The sequence below is a fragment of the Coptis chinensis genome, chromosome 5 (assembly GCF_015680905.1).
Source record: "Coptis chinensis isolate HL-2020 chromosome 5, ASM1568090v1, whole genome shotgun sequence".
Classification (NCBI taxonomy): domain Eukaryota; kingdom Viridiplantae; phylum Streptophyta; class Magnoliopsida; order Ranunculales; family Ranunculaceae; genus Coptis; species Coptis chinensis.
The window spans coordinates 95726725-95742912 of record NC_141460.1 but is presented as its reverse complement, the minus strand read 5'-3'; the positions used below and the strand labels follow the sequence as shown (position 1 = coordinate 95742912).

Sequence of the window (16188 nt, the reverse complement as noted above, 5' to 3'; positions counted from 1 at the left end):
CTCTATATTAAAGCAGAATACATTTGACATGGACAGTCTCTATCCTAGGTGGCACTCTCTCAAGAGAGAGTGAAGCCATGTGGACACTCTTAATAATTATATATTTGTGTATTTAGTTTTCTAATTAAACTATAACTTATACTAAAAAAAATAGTAAACAAATATAAGCACAATTAGAAATCAATTATAATTTTAATCAATTTAGACACACGGACGATCACCCCAAAAAATAGATTGATATATGCCCAAACCAATATATTATATTGATTAATGTGAAGAACGCTACCACAAAGTTAATGGATTTCTTCTTTGGTAAGTTTAGCGTACGTCTTTGTATGTATTGGAAATAGGAAGAGTTCAATTAATTGCATTAAGTGAAGGCATATCTTAAGTGAATATATCTTCAAAACTATCATGAAGTCCTCTTTGTTGAACACAAAAAATTATAAAATTTGAGACAGATAACATATTTGATATTTTTTTTATAGTTATGTATTAATTATTCGGCCGTCTCCATACACTTTCTCCTTAAAATCTGGATAACTCTGACAATTTTTGTTGTTGCAATCAATACCAAAAGAGCTCCAATCATAACAGATGATGCAACTAAGCGCCGATTGCAAGCCAATGTTTGCTTATGGGCGGCGTTGTGGTGTTATAGAATTAATATTGTAATCAATAATATGAAAATGCCTTACCTTGATTTACTATTTCATATTAGTTAGCTTGAATAAAGCAATAGACACATAAAATAAATCTAAGTTACACTCTTTGGATTCATATTAAATTATTTTTGAGAACATGTGGCGTGTATGTAATAAATATTTCTTTTCACAATTATAAGAAAATTGTGAAATGTAGCAAATTAAGAGTTGTGTTTCTTTTCAGTTTTTACTGAAAAAGAGCTTTGTTTCTACTAATGTAATTTGAAAATTCTATGGGATTCTATGTAATTAATAGAACAATTTATACGAGTTATTTCTTTGGCACTGTTTCTCAATTGTCATCTGACATATTCATTACATGCATGAATTATTACTCATGGATGAATATCTTTATAATAGCACGCAATTACTCCTTAATGATTGGTTTAATATTACGTTGTGATTATCCAAGACGACATTGGCTAATAATTTGTCTAACTGAAATATAATAGAATGTGTAATTAATGCCTTATTTATTGTTTTGACTACTGAATTTAAGAAAAACAAAATTCATGGATATATAATCCCCACATTTTGAAATGTAATATGACTCAAGTCAGATATAATGGATAAGCATTAGTAATTACTAGCAAAATGCACGTGCTCTGCACATGAATGACAAATAAATCTTATTGGAACGTACATGAATATGAACACATGTACAGTTGTAATAGATATACACTCATCCGAATAAAAGGGGAAAATTAATATGTATGACAAATACTTATTCCGATTAAATTTGATAGTTTGGCATAACTTTTCAAACCTCTTTTGTTTGAAAATGTTGTTAATAATGAATCTTTTAAAGCAGTATAATTACTGCATATTCATTTCAGATGTGAGTTTGCATTGAAATAGTTCTACATAATCCAAAAAGAATAGAGGGCTTGTTGCCTCAACAGAAGTATCTCATGTTATCTTCAAACCACTTGTTTCTGAAATTATTTCCTCAGTTATATAATCCTCAATATGTGGCTTGTCAAGATGATGTTCTGAGTGTGCCATTGTGTTGACTTGAAGTATTACATGTGCCTCCACATGAATCAGTTATCAGACCACCCAATGCTAAAGCAGGATCTTTAAGCACAACATATCCCATCCTCTAGAAATCTAGCATTGGAAACGTAATGACCTTCTGCAGATTCCCTGTACAAAAGTCCCTCCATAAATAAACCATATACATCTTGGACCAACTTGGAAAAACAATTAATTTTGCTCAATATACTTGCAATAGTGAATCTCGGTAACAATGGGTTATTCGCAAAGCCTTTCTACGCAAACCGGCTTTCAGTGCTTCGGTGCTACTCATAGTGGTTGTCCCGACCTGTCAAATATTCCAGTAGTATTCAACAGACAACTCCACCAAAATAATCATTATTTACAGTACAGGAAGAAATCAGAAAAGAAGTCCATGGAACAATTGCTTACTGCAATTGGAGCTACATTGTTGGGGACTGTTACTGCCCATGGTTGCCCAGCTTGAAAAGGAAGAACTCCTTCAGCAGGTATACTAATACCCGGAAACATCAAATATGCGCCCCCAATGATAAAATGTGATACCTTGCCCCCCTTGAGCATAAAAACTAGCAGGAGTTCGGGCACCTTCCGAAAGTGCATAAACCGCAAGTTGAGAACGAGAGTCACAAGGGTGTCAAGCTAAGCCCTAAATGTATGGATAAAAAGCAAACTCTAGAGAGTTGCATGTAATATAACATAGAAAAAATATCTATATATATATATATATATATATATATATATATATATATATATATATATATATATATATATATAAGAGAGAGAGAGAGAGAGAGAGAGAGATTGCTCTGAAGTATTAGCTATCGACTAAGTCTCCTCTTAACAGGGTAAATGTGCTTCCCTGTGAACACTGACTAACAAATGCATTCAAATAAATAATATTATAACAATAACAATTACAAAGTTAAAAAGTCGTCCAAATTGCTTACACTAAGAATTTTCAAAATATGATGTGATTTTTGAAATCATTATGGGCCGATTGACAATGTTCATTCCCACTACACTACTTTCTATTGCAAACAAAAAAGATAACAAAATACAAATAGATACCAAAAAAGATCACCTTTTTGTTGAAATAATTACCAAATTAAGGGATCAATTTCCAACTATATTATTTCCAAACAACTAAGGGCGTCTTTGATAGGTGGGAATAAACTCCTTGCGAAACTTCCACATTAATAGATTAGGTCAAACTCTTGATTTTGTACAAACTTTTCACAACTCAATAGTCTGCAGATTAGAGCTCTTTAGTGGTAAAAATTGTCCACTAATATCCATAGGATTTCAGGTTATAAATAAGTGTGCAAATTGTACTCCCACAAATCGAAGTATCAAACACAGCCTATATTATGATACAGAATCATGCACTCATGACCACTATGTATGATGGTTCTCATCAGTTCTCACTCACCAATTACCACCCCAGTCACTGGCTTTAAGTGTGGATGGTGGGAAGCTATAAAGACTCCTCATAAGCAATCATGCTACCTACTCTTTGCTCATGAACAACAAACAATATTGGTGTGATACCTTTGTCATACTCATGGTAGTACTTGTTAGGTGAACTTAGCGATTCAAAGATGCACGAGCAATAATAGACTACATTTTGCTCTTCACCTTGTGCACCTTGGTACTTAGTAGCAATTGGAGATGTTACTGTACAACCTTAAATTCATCTTAATATAGTTTATACCATAATTTGACAATATCCAATCTACAGTAAGAAAATAAGAATGACACAACACCGGTTCAAAATTTATGGAAAAAACACAACCGTGATACATACACAATCAATTAACCAAAAAAACCATAATTACTTCTTTGATAAACAAAGGAAAACTGTTAGAATATTCCAACGTACATTTACTTGAGATGACGAAGAAGAAAAGCTCATATATAGACTACCATCATAGCATGGAACTAAAATGCGGCCACTATATATTATTTATTGAAGTATAGAACTAATATTCCAAATGAAGCATTTACAAAAGATGTACCTCTGGAAAATGCCCGAGGGCCAAGGGCCAACAAAACCTGCCGTCTTGAATCAGAACTGCAAAGGGTGTCATTAGGGTCCCATAACAATACAGTTCAAATAAGAGTAATGTTTATCGTGCCCTACATTAAAAAAGATAGAGATGGATAGGTATACCTGGAAATCCCGCACAGTTCCCACAAAACCCATAAGAGATCGTCAGATTGTGGAGTTGATGCAAGCAGGACTATGGCATTCACCTGCAATCAAAAGTACTGATCTGAGGCACTATCGTTCAGCAGCAAGGGATCAAATAAGCTAAGAAATTGGGGAGTCATTTGACTTAACACATTGGATGTAGTATTGTGAAAGCAAGCTCCAGGAAAAGTGAAACAAAAAAGTTTGATAAAAGTTTGACAAAAAAAGAATGACGATATGTTTGGACTTTTGTTGTGATTATAGTTATGAAGCTATAATCACAACAAAAGTCGAAAACCTTGCATACCTAAATGTTAAAAAAACTCCCCACTTAAGCACCAAAACCTATCTCGAAACAAAGGCAATCACAAACAGAACCTCGTCCAAACATAGCCACATTCTGTAGCAAAGTATTAAGGAAAAACAAAGTAAATATCAAAACCATACAATCTCTTGCTACTGAGTTTATGCTCGGGAGAAGCTTTAGAAGTACCCCTGGAGTAAGAAATGCCATTTTACCTTCAAACTCTAATTCTCTTAAACATGTATCTGCAATTCAGGCATGGTAGAAGTCAATGAACTTGTGCTTGTAAGCATATTTCAAAATTATTGCTCTGTATAATTGTAACAGCACACGCATCGACTACGGGAATGATGAAATAACATATACATAGCTTAGAACGTAGCAATGAAGATTCTGACGACCACTGTTACAACTTACAAATAACAACATTCAGTTTGAAAGAAGACATTGTCTAGTCGACTCTACATGCAGTTCAATGTTCCATACTCTTAACCAAAACTTAGTGCCATATACCTTTGGGATCATTAATGGCTTTTGATTCAGCACAGCAAATCATAAGAACCTGTTGCCTCAAGGATAATCTCAATATAGATGGTGGATCATGGTCATTTAATTTGTTGAAAAAAGACCGAGAAACCAATCAGTAGATATGACCATCACAAGTCCGCCATGTCCTTCTTTTACGTTGCTAAGCCTACAACAAATCCTAGAAATTGATTAATCAGGTCTTCCAAGCAAATCTCAAACTGAATAATAAGTTATTTTGGGTACCGAGACTTAGATACCCGTGCAAGTTCAAATTTGATTCCTTTTTTTCGACATCTTGTCCGAATAGACTTGTAAAGATCGACATGAATCAATAACAAATGCTACTCCAGGTATTGTGACTGAAGATTCTGCTATGTTAGTAGCTAATATAACCTGTGATAAAAGTAAAATCCATTAGAGAATTTCGTCATAACCAGTGAAGTGGTTCATAATTTTTCAAAAGTTTCTAGAGTTATGAGCCCTGCAACATTCAGTTCACTCTAAGGTTTGATAAGAATCTAACGGGAAAGGCTGCCCCAAGTACTACTTATAATGATTCTGCAATAATTGCAGCATATATAATATGGCAATCAACGAACTGGATAAATATTAGGCAAGTGTGGTTCTAGGTCCTACAAAGGTACTAAAGTAGTAAAGTGTTTGTATGAACTCAAAGATAGCATCCAAAACCAATCCAATTACAACCCAATCGAAAGCATTTATTGTGTGCAAACATATCTTCTTTCAAGTAAACAATTGTCCAGGACCTACCTCTATTTGTAGTGGGCCTAATCAAACTTCAAGGAGAGAAAGAATGGTTTACTCAGAAGGCAGAACCTCTCTGTTAATTTGGTTGGTGTCTCTTAACCAGCTTAAAACGATCTAGTAAATGCTTTACATCATCACCATAACTTTGGTTTCTTAATAATTCTATTTCATGATTTTCCTCCCTGTTCTGTACTCATATAGTTTCTAGCCATGAATTTTAGAAGGTGGAATACTTAGGAATATAATGATAAAAGGATCTGGTCTAAGTTGCACTTTTCTTGCTAGTGTCCCTAATGATGAAAATGTCCAACATCACAAGCTGCATTCATTGATGATGAAAGGAATGAATTAATAACTCCAGTAGAAAACAAAGGCAATCTTAAATATTACCAGCTTCCTGTCGTCTATCAATAAAACAAAACTACTTCTTATATATATATAGGAAGAACTCATATAGTCATATGCATTAAAGAACTCATATATATAGAAAAGCTTACCAGAAAGATACCATATACTAATTACTAAACTTTCTTAACTAAAAAAAAAATACTATAATTCTCAGAGTATATTGAATTCTATACAATAAAAAAGAAACTTGATGAGAATCTCCAATGGTGCATTCTGCATATGGTATATACTATGTGCTGTGGGATCTCCTATGGTGCTAGCTGCTCATTTGTAGTGTAAAGCGACAACTAAACACGACGATGTCAAGAGTGATTGAAGAGTTTTTATTCCTTGAAAATGCTATAGAGATGCTACATATGAAGTTAAAAATAACATACAAAAGAGATGCAAAAGCATGAGAAATACCTTTGGTTACGCGTCCAAGCTCAGCTCGACGACTCAAGAGAAGAATGAACAAAATGGAAGGGGACTGTGTGAAGTATTTTGTTTTTGTTAAAGATTGCCACTCAACATCTATGACATTACAATCATCACTCTTTGCTTCAAACTCCAGGCAAGATTTTTCAGATTCTCGAGTGACACGAACAAAAAAAACAACATAATGTAATATTGCAGCAAGTACGTGTACGTTAAGGGTAGCAATTGATCATTACCATTCCTATGCAACAAAATTAAATAAATGAAAAAAAAATCAGGAATTTCATAGTCAATATACAGTAATGAGAATATGATATATACGAAGAAAAACAAAACTACAATGACGACCTCAAATAGAACTTCCGAATCACTAAAAGTTCTATTTCTCGAGTTGTGTTTAAGATCAGCGATGAACAAACTCGTGCCTCCTACCGGAAGAATAGAGATTTTGGGAAATCATGTCTTAATTCCTTTACGTTAATCATATCCATTACAAAGTCAGATGAACTATGGGTTGTTCCAAGCAAATACTTCCATATGTCATTTTATATTACCATCACCCAACAACTCCAAGTCCAAAGATTGCGACGTTGAATCCTTTTGGACGCCTCACCACTTTCCAAGCAAAGCACCAAGTCCTCGCATGCATCTCCATTCACAGATTTATCAAATAACTGTATGGAAAATGCCGGAGACCTACCCGAGCATCGGTATTTTCAACAAGATTACTTGTTCATTTCATACAATAATCTCTTTGCAATTTTGATTAATCACGCATATTTGCAATTGAAAATGCTTGTCCAAAAAAATCGATCGAACTCGGGACGAATACCATCTGAAATATTTCCTTAGATGATTGACAATGTGTTTAAAGTAATCTTACCATTGAGACACCACAGCCTAAGTAAGCAGGCCTTATCTAGAGCAATTTCTGTACGATCTTCACTACATGAGCTATATCCACCACAAGATATACTCAACAACATTGATACAGAACCAACTACTTAAAATGCAAATTACAAACATGACATTCTACCTTTCTTCTCCTCAAGGTCTATTGTTAAGTTCTCGTCGGTTGTTGTCTTGTATAAAGTAGTGGTTTCGTGGATCGAGTTTTGTTTTTGGTTCTCATCCTAGTGTCACCATCAAGGTCTTGTTTGAGTTTCATCTCTTCCTCGAATTATATAGATTGCCTGCATCACCATAAGAAATTAAAGGACATAAGAAACATTTAATTATGGACAAAACATAATATCGCTATAATAGGTTTCCTATAGAGGGAGAACAAACACTTGAAGCCAAAAGATAAGAGTACCTTTCTCGCTCAATGAGAGGTCTTTGTCTCTTTCACATCGGTTTTATCGAGGGTCGATATTAATAGTTGCTTATCCTGCTCATTTCTCTCTTACCATTGGAATCTATAAATCTGCTCGTCCCATCCCTAAGATACCACCGGCTGTTCTAAAACTGGAATTTGGCGCGACATATTGCTCTTCTCCAACTTACAATAAATGCATTCATTGCAATTTGCTAGAAAAGAAGGAACAACTCTGTCTCCTTCCTTCACTTCCTCTACATAATCTCCCACACTCTCCACCACCCTATATGTTGAAAAAGATCCATTATTACCGCTTGACAACGATATTTATGGAGAAAAGGATAATAGCCTTATAATCGACTAATTTATTCTTTAACATGTCTAAGTAATAAAACAGTCTTGTTAAGTCGGACTTGGTCTTAAGTTCTTTAATCATAACAGTTCAATCGGTCTTGACATATACATATGATTTGCCATAGAAATCGGTATTTAGGAAATGTGAACTTTCACTATCGGTCTACATTTGCATTTGTTTTTCTAATGACTTGAGCAAAGTAGTTTTAGCCGATCAGTAGCAAATTATTATTTGTCATACTATCAAAAGTATAAAAATGAAGGTCACTTTCCACATAATTTTTTGTTCAATGTTGATAAAGATGAAGTTAAGTAATGCATCGTCGCCGTGATTATTTCAGAATCGCAGTTGGTCATTTGATGAAGAACGGCCAGGCTATCTAGCTAACCTGAAAGAAAGGGGGAAATTCTTTAATTAAATGCAGTTACCCAATAGCTTCATGCCCGAAAATCGTTGGATATACTCCTAAAGGTGCCTAAAAGGAACACATCAAGGAAATTCAATCGTGGAAAAAAATAGAAGCAAAAATTCAAATAATATCTGCTAATTGTATGTTCAACTTACCTCCATTTTCCAACCGTAATGTCGAATTGTGCAGATTAGGCGAAGAAAGATACCATTTACCTATGTTATATGCGAATCGTGGAGCACGAAGGGCCCTTTTTTTTCCTAATGACGATTCTCAACAAAGCAGCTTTCGCAAAGAACGGATATTGCGTAGAGCGGTTATTCACCATCCATAGCGTAATCCCAGATTCTATATTCTATATGATAAAAGCCCTTCTAAGAGAATAAGATCTTGTTTGTGGGATAATAGGTTGTTATTGATTATAAACAACCTATTTGTAACCGAAAAGAACGAAAGGGAAACGCGCCAGCGAAGTAGATAAGTTTATGTGATTGGGGAGGAGGATCATATAGAATGAAAGCCAGTGGTGACCCACTATAGAGACTTAGAAATAGAGATCAAAGCATAGGGCCTTAAGCAACCTTTCGAAAAGAAGATGTATCAAGGTAGACCCCGAACTACTGATATTGAATGAAAGGCTCGGTGATAATGAAGGATTTGGGTAGAAGGTCCGACAATCAAACAATTGTTAATGAGCTAAATGGAAAAAGCTTCAAATGTTTGTTGGAGAGTTGTTGTCGGTCTAGCCTTTTGTTGGAGATTCAAAATTTTCAAGTCATTTATGTTTTGTACAGTTGTCTTTTGTCCAAGGGATCTTATTCACATGCTCATCTTTTTGGTGAATTGGCTAGACCGCGCATATTCATTATGTAATGGTGTGATCCCTATGTCGGTCGAGGGCAAGTTTCAGACTTTCAAGAGAGTCCGAATGCTTTGTATAACTCTTTTGCCATATAGTAATGAATGGGTCTCTTTTGAAAGCAAAAAATGCTTTAAGCAGAGACAAACATTTCATTGGAAAGGTTAAAACCGCAATGTGAAAACTGAAATTTTAGTGTAGTTTGGTGAACCAAGCCATTAGATCGACTCATGATAAACATGAGTTGGATCCAAACCAACGCCTCGTTTACTCTCGTTATATATCAATCAATCATCAGTTCATCACATGAGAAGTATTTTCCAAAGAAATGTAAAATCCTTCTATTCTGCCAAGAAATTTCAAGTACTACATGCTACTATGCCCAAAAGTAAAAATACAACGGCGAAGAGACTATTTTTACGACCAAAAAGTGGTGCGGATCTGAAGTTAAGGATGATACTGCGGTAGCTTTTCACATGTCGGGCGATTACCACTTTCCTCTGAACCTTGTCTCCGGTGGAGCCCAACGCACGAGTAATGGAACCATTCACCTCCTTGACACCGTAAAAATAATAAAATTATAACGCTTTCACGCCAAGGAGTTGGCTTTCATGTATTGCTCAGAAGCACTTGAGGCCTGCACAATGGAAGCTTCGACTTGGAATCTCGATATACATATGGATTGGTGCAGGAAGAACCGAGACATTTTTCACGAAGAGGTGGAGTAACGAAAGTCCAAACCAAATACCTCGTCAATTTTGTAAAAAAAAAAATGTAATGTGTATATAGTTTAGAGATGGGGATAGGCATATCATGTCTCAATTTTGATCCCACGAGAATGAAGCCCGGAGGGATTTTCACCCGCAAGGCTTCGAAAGCTAAAATACTTGGTAAGCCAACATCTTCGAATGTAACGACCGTCCCCAAAGAGGGACGAATGACCCATCTAATAGTATTTGGTGGAAGTGTCCGTGCATTGGCACCTTCTCTCCTCGTGAGAAAAAATATTGATGGCATAAACAAAGGGCTGTAGATGCCCAACAATAATTTTTAACACGCATTAAAATTTTCAATAGGCCTCCATGTACTGCGCTAACTCATCTCGTTAAACTTCTTTAGCTTATCTTCTTCTTCGAAGACAATTATGATGTGGTGACATCCATCTTCTTTGGCTTGAGCTGCCTTCTCTTCTATTGATACGCCCAATTACGGTGGCGCCAAGGGCATTTGCCTCTTTGCACAAAAGATACTTGACTCCTCCAAATTTGCATGAATAAGGACCGTGTGTCCAAATTTCTACCTTCATAAACATAAACCACACATCTTAGAACAAAAAAGACCACTAACTAAACAATCTAGGGAAAACATTTATGAGGAGAGCACTACAAGCAGAAACAATTCATTTTCTTGGGATAAACATCAAACATTACTCATTAGTATGTACCGTAAAATTGTGAAGAAAATTCACTATTCATTTATAGTACGAGAATTTCCAAACAGGAAAAATGAAACAATTGGTAAATTAGAAACATATAATATTTATTACATGGTTCTTTTTGGGAATGTGTACATTAAAGAATTCATACATTATGTTCCCCATCTAACATCTATCTCTTTTGAAAACATTTGAGGTCTTAAAACCTTAGGTGGACATGTCCTAGTGCTATTAAACTTCATGATTTTCCAATGAGCTCCTGCAATTGAAGTTAAAATAAAGTTTATGGTACCAAATGACTGAAATTATAAACAAACCTTGAAGCATTGGCCATAAAGAACCAACCAAAATTCCCATTCCGCCAGCATGATAGAAGCGCCAACAATAGGATCTATAGAAGATGGGACGACACCACGACACTTGGGGAAGGATCTGTTCTTCGGTGTATGAACCATTGGATTTCCCCATAAGCAACAACATCTCCAACGCTCCTTCCAGTTTAATCCGGACCAACGGGTTGTCATCGTCTCAACCGCTTCTCCGCTGATTAAGGGAAGAGAAAAGACACAATCAACAATTTAATCTCACCCTACACTTTCATTTGCTTTTTATTGTTTTTGCAAAGGAGGCGATAGTATCCACTCTATAGTTTAGCCTTTTTTCATTTCAAAAATACAACTTCAACCACCTATGCCAAGACAGATATAATAAAATAAAGTTGAGAAATGCAGACAATTTCTGCCTCTCCTGTACTGAAAGCCTACAAAACAATGAAAAACAAAAGGATCTTAAGCAATCTAAATCTCAACATATCAAAAACAAAAAAACAAAATGAAAGAAGCATCGAGACATCAGGTACTTTGATTTGGGATTTCTATATAATAAAATTGGTTTTTTTTGGTTTGTTCTTGACGAAGAATTGGGATTGTTTTGAACATGTCGCGTTAACTTGAATATTACCATGTACATAATACCTTGTAAAAAAAAAAAAAAAAAAAAAAAAAAAAAAAAAAAAAAAAAAGGAGTCTCATTCAGCATTTGAGCAACCATTGCTAATGAATTCACATTGAGTAGCTCAATTTTCTTCTATGTGATTCTTTCGGGTTTTAATTGAACGATCATAAGAAACCCTACTTATATTTATTCAGTATTTTTCGTACATATTTATGGGATGGTATCCTTTTTTTCTGTGAGTAGAAAATGCCTTACCACTGGTGCTAGATGGAATTCTCATTGGAAAATCTATTTTTAAATTGGGCATTTTAGCTAAATCACTATGATCTCGTGAGAAGTGATTTCTTTCCCGCCAAGGGTATTTTCATATAAGTTTTTATAAACAATCTATTGCGAGTAGGTATTGAAACTCCTTTTAGTTAAACATTATAAAAATCTAAACATTGAAAGAAAACAAAATATATAATCTTGAAAGTTTTAATAGTCCTCGATGAGACTCAAACTCAAACTCAAACTTCATTTCAACATCACGATTATAACAAAACTTCGTCCATAAAGAAGGAAGACACATACAACAAAAATTTGTTGTAACATTGAAATAAAAATAAAAATATAAATAGGAAGACGTATTTATATACCTGCCAAAACACACTAACAAAATTATCCAGACCACTGCACTTATCCAATTTGGTACCTTATAGGAAACCCAAGGCTGACACGATAAACAAATAGAACAACGTACATGTGTTATAGGCTTTGTATTTTTACAACATGAACAACACAAAATGATAATTCCCTTGTAGATCGGTATCAACTAATTTAATCGAGGGTTTTAATCATCATTGTTACAAAAGCGATAACGGTGATAGATTTTGAGGCCTTGCAAGGTGTTTTTTATTTATAAAAAGCGTGTCGTCTAAACTCATGCGGGAGCATCTTTGAACCACCAATAGAACTTCTTTTCATCACTATTTCCCTGGAAAAAGTACACTGACACTTTTTAAATCATCTAGGATGACTAACATATAGCTTACATGGTTTTAATTGGTATCTGACAAATGTATGCTAAATGTTTGTTTTGGAGATAAACGTATGAAACCATGGTATCATTCAGTTCAAATCCAATGGGTGGTTCGATTCCAATAAAACTAAGAAGAAAATACAATAGATAACCTTCAAGAATGCTTGCAGATAATGATAGAGCAGAGATAAAGTCAATTTGACTTACCGCCAGAGCAAACATAGTAATGTATAAGTCAAGCACGGTTCTTTGCCATCCACCGAGAAAGATTCACACACGAATCGGACCAAACCAAACATCGGATGTTAAATACATACTCATAACAGATGCAAAATTTTAACAGAGAAAGAGAGGATAAATTGGATGTACCCATAAAAAAAATTATTTGATAGAGTGCGAGAGGTTTCTACTTACTCAACCGAAATTGGTTTGTGTTTTGTTGATTATGGATTGATCATCAATTTCTTCTTCTTTTCTTGTTGTATCAAAACAAATTGGGGGTAGAATATCCTTGGAATGCTAAGAATGGTCTTTGGTTTCAATTCTACATGGTAGCTCGATAATCACAGTTTTCTCAAGTTCTCAACCCCAAATTTACTCAATGGAGGTCCACGAGCCAACTTGTTAAGAAGATAATCATAATAATTAAAAGAATCCTCCTTTGATCCTTTCTCTATTTCTCTAATCTCTTCCAAGCATATATAGATGGTCATCTAACCAGTACTGGAAAGAGTTCATGAAGAAAGGAGGGGAAGTTGAAAGAACTCAGTATTAATTGGAAGTTAAGTGGGTATTAATGGTATTTAAGTGGGTATGAATGGGAAGGCAACACCGCGTACATGTCAATATAGGCGTGGATTTGGGTTTTTGCCCTGAATTGACATAAAACTCCTTTGTCTGTGTGTTGTAATTGAAGGGTATAAATAGAAATAAAATATTAAATGACGAAATAGTCCTTTTTAAAGACATTGAATAATATTTTTTTTGTATTTAATCAGGGGTATTAGGTGGTAGAAAAAAGGCTGGTCTAATTTAAAAGGCCAGGTTAATTATGGTGTATTTTACTAATAGAGATGGATCAAGAAGTATTTTTGAATGTTTGATTCTTGATAGAGTAAATATGCATTACTCGAGGAAATAGGTCAATTTGCCTTGCTCAAAAAGGATTTTTTTTATTATGCATAAAATCTATAAAGATTCAAAATATATGTTTACAAAATTTGCATAACAGGAATGAAGACATGAATTATCAAAATTTTGTGTAACACACAAATTATCAAAAAGAGTCCGACCATATGGTCGGGTCAAAAACCTTGTCTTAATATTAAAGCTCCCACAAGGGGTATTTTTCTAGCTCTCTTAAAATTCTAGCTCATCAACTTCTACTAAAACGGGAATTCCTCTTCTATTGAAAAGAGAAATTTTAGCACTTCTAATTAAAACGATAATCTTTCTCCTATTATAATGGAAATTCCTCCCTATAAAAAAAAAAATATAACACTTCTAATTAAAAGGAAATCATTCTCATATTAAAAACAGGAATCACACTTTTAAATTAAAACGGGATCCCTCCCCCAATTAAAAAACGGGTTTTTAAAACTTAATTAAACCAATTTGTTAGAAAATTAAAACGGGTTAGCGACAAAAACATAAATAATGACTTGTTAGAAAATTTATATATGTATAGTTATGATTATTGAGCAAATTTTTAAAAGATCTGGTGCGTATGCACGAGTCTACTTTCTAGTATCTTAATATTAAAGCTCCCACAAGGGATATTTTTCTAGCTCTATTAAAATTTCACGTCATCTCCTATTAAAACGGGAATTTATCTCCTATTTGAAAAACTGAAATCTTTTTTTACAATGGGAATTCCTCTCCTATTATAATGAGAATTTCTTTTTTCTTAAAACAAATTCTAACACTTCTAATTAAAGCGGGAATTATTATCCTATTAAAATGGGAATTCCTCTCCTATTGAAAAGGGAAAATCTAGCATATCTAATTAAAACGGTAATTATTCTCCTATTAAAACATGACCTCTCTCCCAATTGAAAAAACGGGTTTTTAGAACTTAATTAAAACTTTATTTAAAACAATTTGTTAGAAAATTAAAACAGATTAGCGACTAAAATGGTAGTCCCAATTTTCTAAAAAAAATCTAAATATTTTCAAAAAGAGTCGGATGCTTATGCATAGGCCTACAAAGCTAGTGTATGTATATATTTCAATCATTCTATTTTTGTAAAAAGAAAGTTGATAATCTCTATTTTAGAGAGAATAATATAATCAACAAGCTAAAATTAGTTTCTCTTTCAAACAATCAAATCTTTTTTATTTCATTAGAAAATTTTAATTTTAGTGTTTTTTATCTCATAATTCCGAAAAAACCCAAAGAAGTTTGACTAATCCGACCCAACCCGAATTGGTCGGGCTAGGGCTTGGGCTGAAAATTTAAGGACTGACTAGGGCTTGGTCCCGGGCTCAGGTTGAAGCATTTGAAACTCGGTTTGGACTCGGGTTATTCCTCAACCTAACCCAATCCGCCTGAGTTCCACCCCTAATTTTACCGCAAAATAGTTGTCGACATTGTTGAAATATATTAGGCAATGGGATAATATCTCTGGAATATTCACCCGCTGTTTGACTGTTTGTAACAGCGTACGTGTTAAAAACTTTAAATAAATTGAGTATAGGTACACAAACGCAAATTTCTAAAGTTTAGAGGAAATAACAAACTTTTTTTTTGTTTTTCCTCCATAAAAACTGAAATTTGACATCTGTCTCAAATTTCAGACTGACTTTTACAATTTTGACCTCTTTTATTAGCCCAACTAAAGAAGCCAACTACCAATAAAAAAAAAAGCTACGAACTAAATTAGTTACCAAAAGAGTAGTGGGTTAATCAAAATAACTAAAATTCATCCGAAATCTACAAAATTTCAATTAAAAGTGAGATGAATTTATGGAGAGACCAAAATAATGTGGAAAACATCAACTTCAAAAATAGAAAAAATGTATGTTGATTACAACTAATTTCAATACAGGTTTAACAATTTAAAATGCATCTCTAATAATTTTGAATAACATGTTTAAGCTTGATGTAATTCAAATTATGAAATTGTGAAAGGACAAATGATTTTTTTTTATAAGACAATTGTATTATTTGATTGCGATTACATCTTGGAGCAATACACACCCACCCTTGCTTGATGAGTGGCCTCGATTGACACACACACCTACAGCCTGCGCACATTAGATTTTTGTATTATTTATTTGTGGAAGAAATTGGCAGTAGTTACAAATAAAAGGGTAAAAAGGAGAAATAAGAAATTTTAAAAACAGTTGATATATCCAAAAAGTGACGTGTTGCTAAAATTGGAGTAGAATCAAAAGATAATATTGGTCTTTCTCTAGGCAAAAAGCACACTAAAGAAAGTGTCTAGAGCCCAATTTATAGTAAAATCTTTCTAACACGGATTGGGCCCAAACCTCTAAAA

At 34.1% G+C, this 16188-nt stretch overlaps 2 long non-coding RNA genes across 2 annotated transcripts; both read right to left on the bottom strand.

The window, feature by feature from the left end:
- Window positions 1-1504: 1504 nt before the first annotated feature.
- LOC147500474 (uncharacterized) lies at window positions 1505-2182 on the bottom strand. The gene is made up of 2 exons (XR_015194682.1): window positions 2133-2182; window positions 1505-2028 (listed from the first exon to the last, which is right to left on the bottom strand). It is a non-coding gene; the product is annotated as an uncharacterized LOC147500474 (long non-coding RNA).
- Window positions 2183-3650: 1468 nt separating this feature from the next.
- On the bottom strand, window positions 3651-4920 carry LOC147500473 (uncharacterized). Its single transcript, XR_015194681.1, has 5 exons — window positions 4730-4920; window positions 4432-4461; window positions 4220-4312; window positions 3892-3974; window positions 3651-3792 (listed from the first exon to the last, which is right to left on the bottom strand). It is a non-coding gene; the product is annotated as an uncharacterized LOC147500473 (long non-coding RNA).
- Between the last annotated feature and the right edge of the window lie 11268 nt (window positions 4921-16188).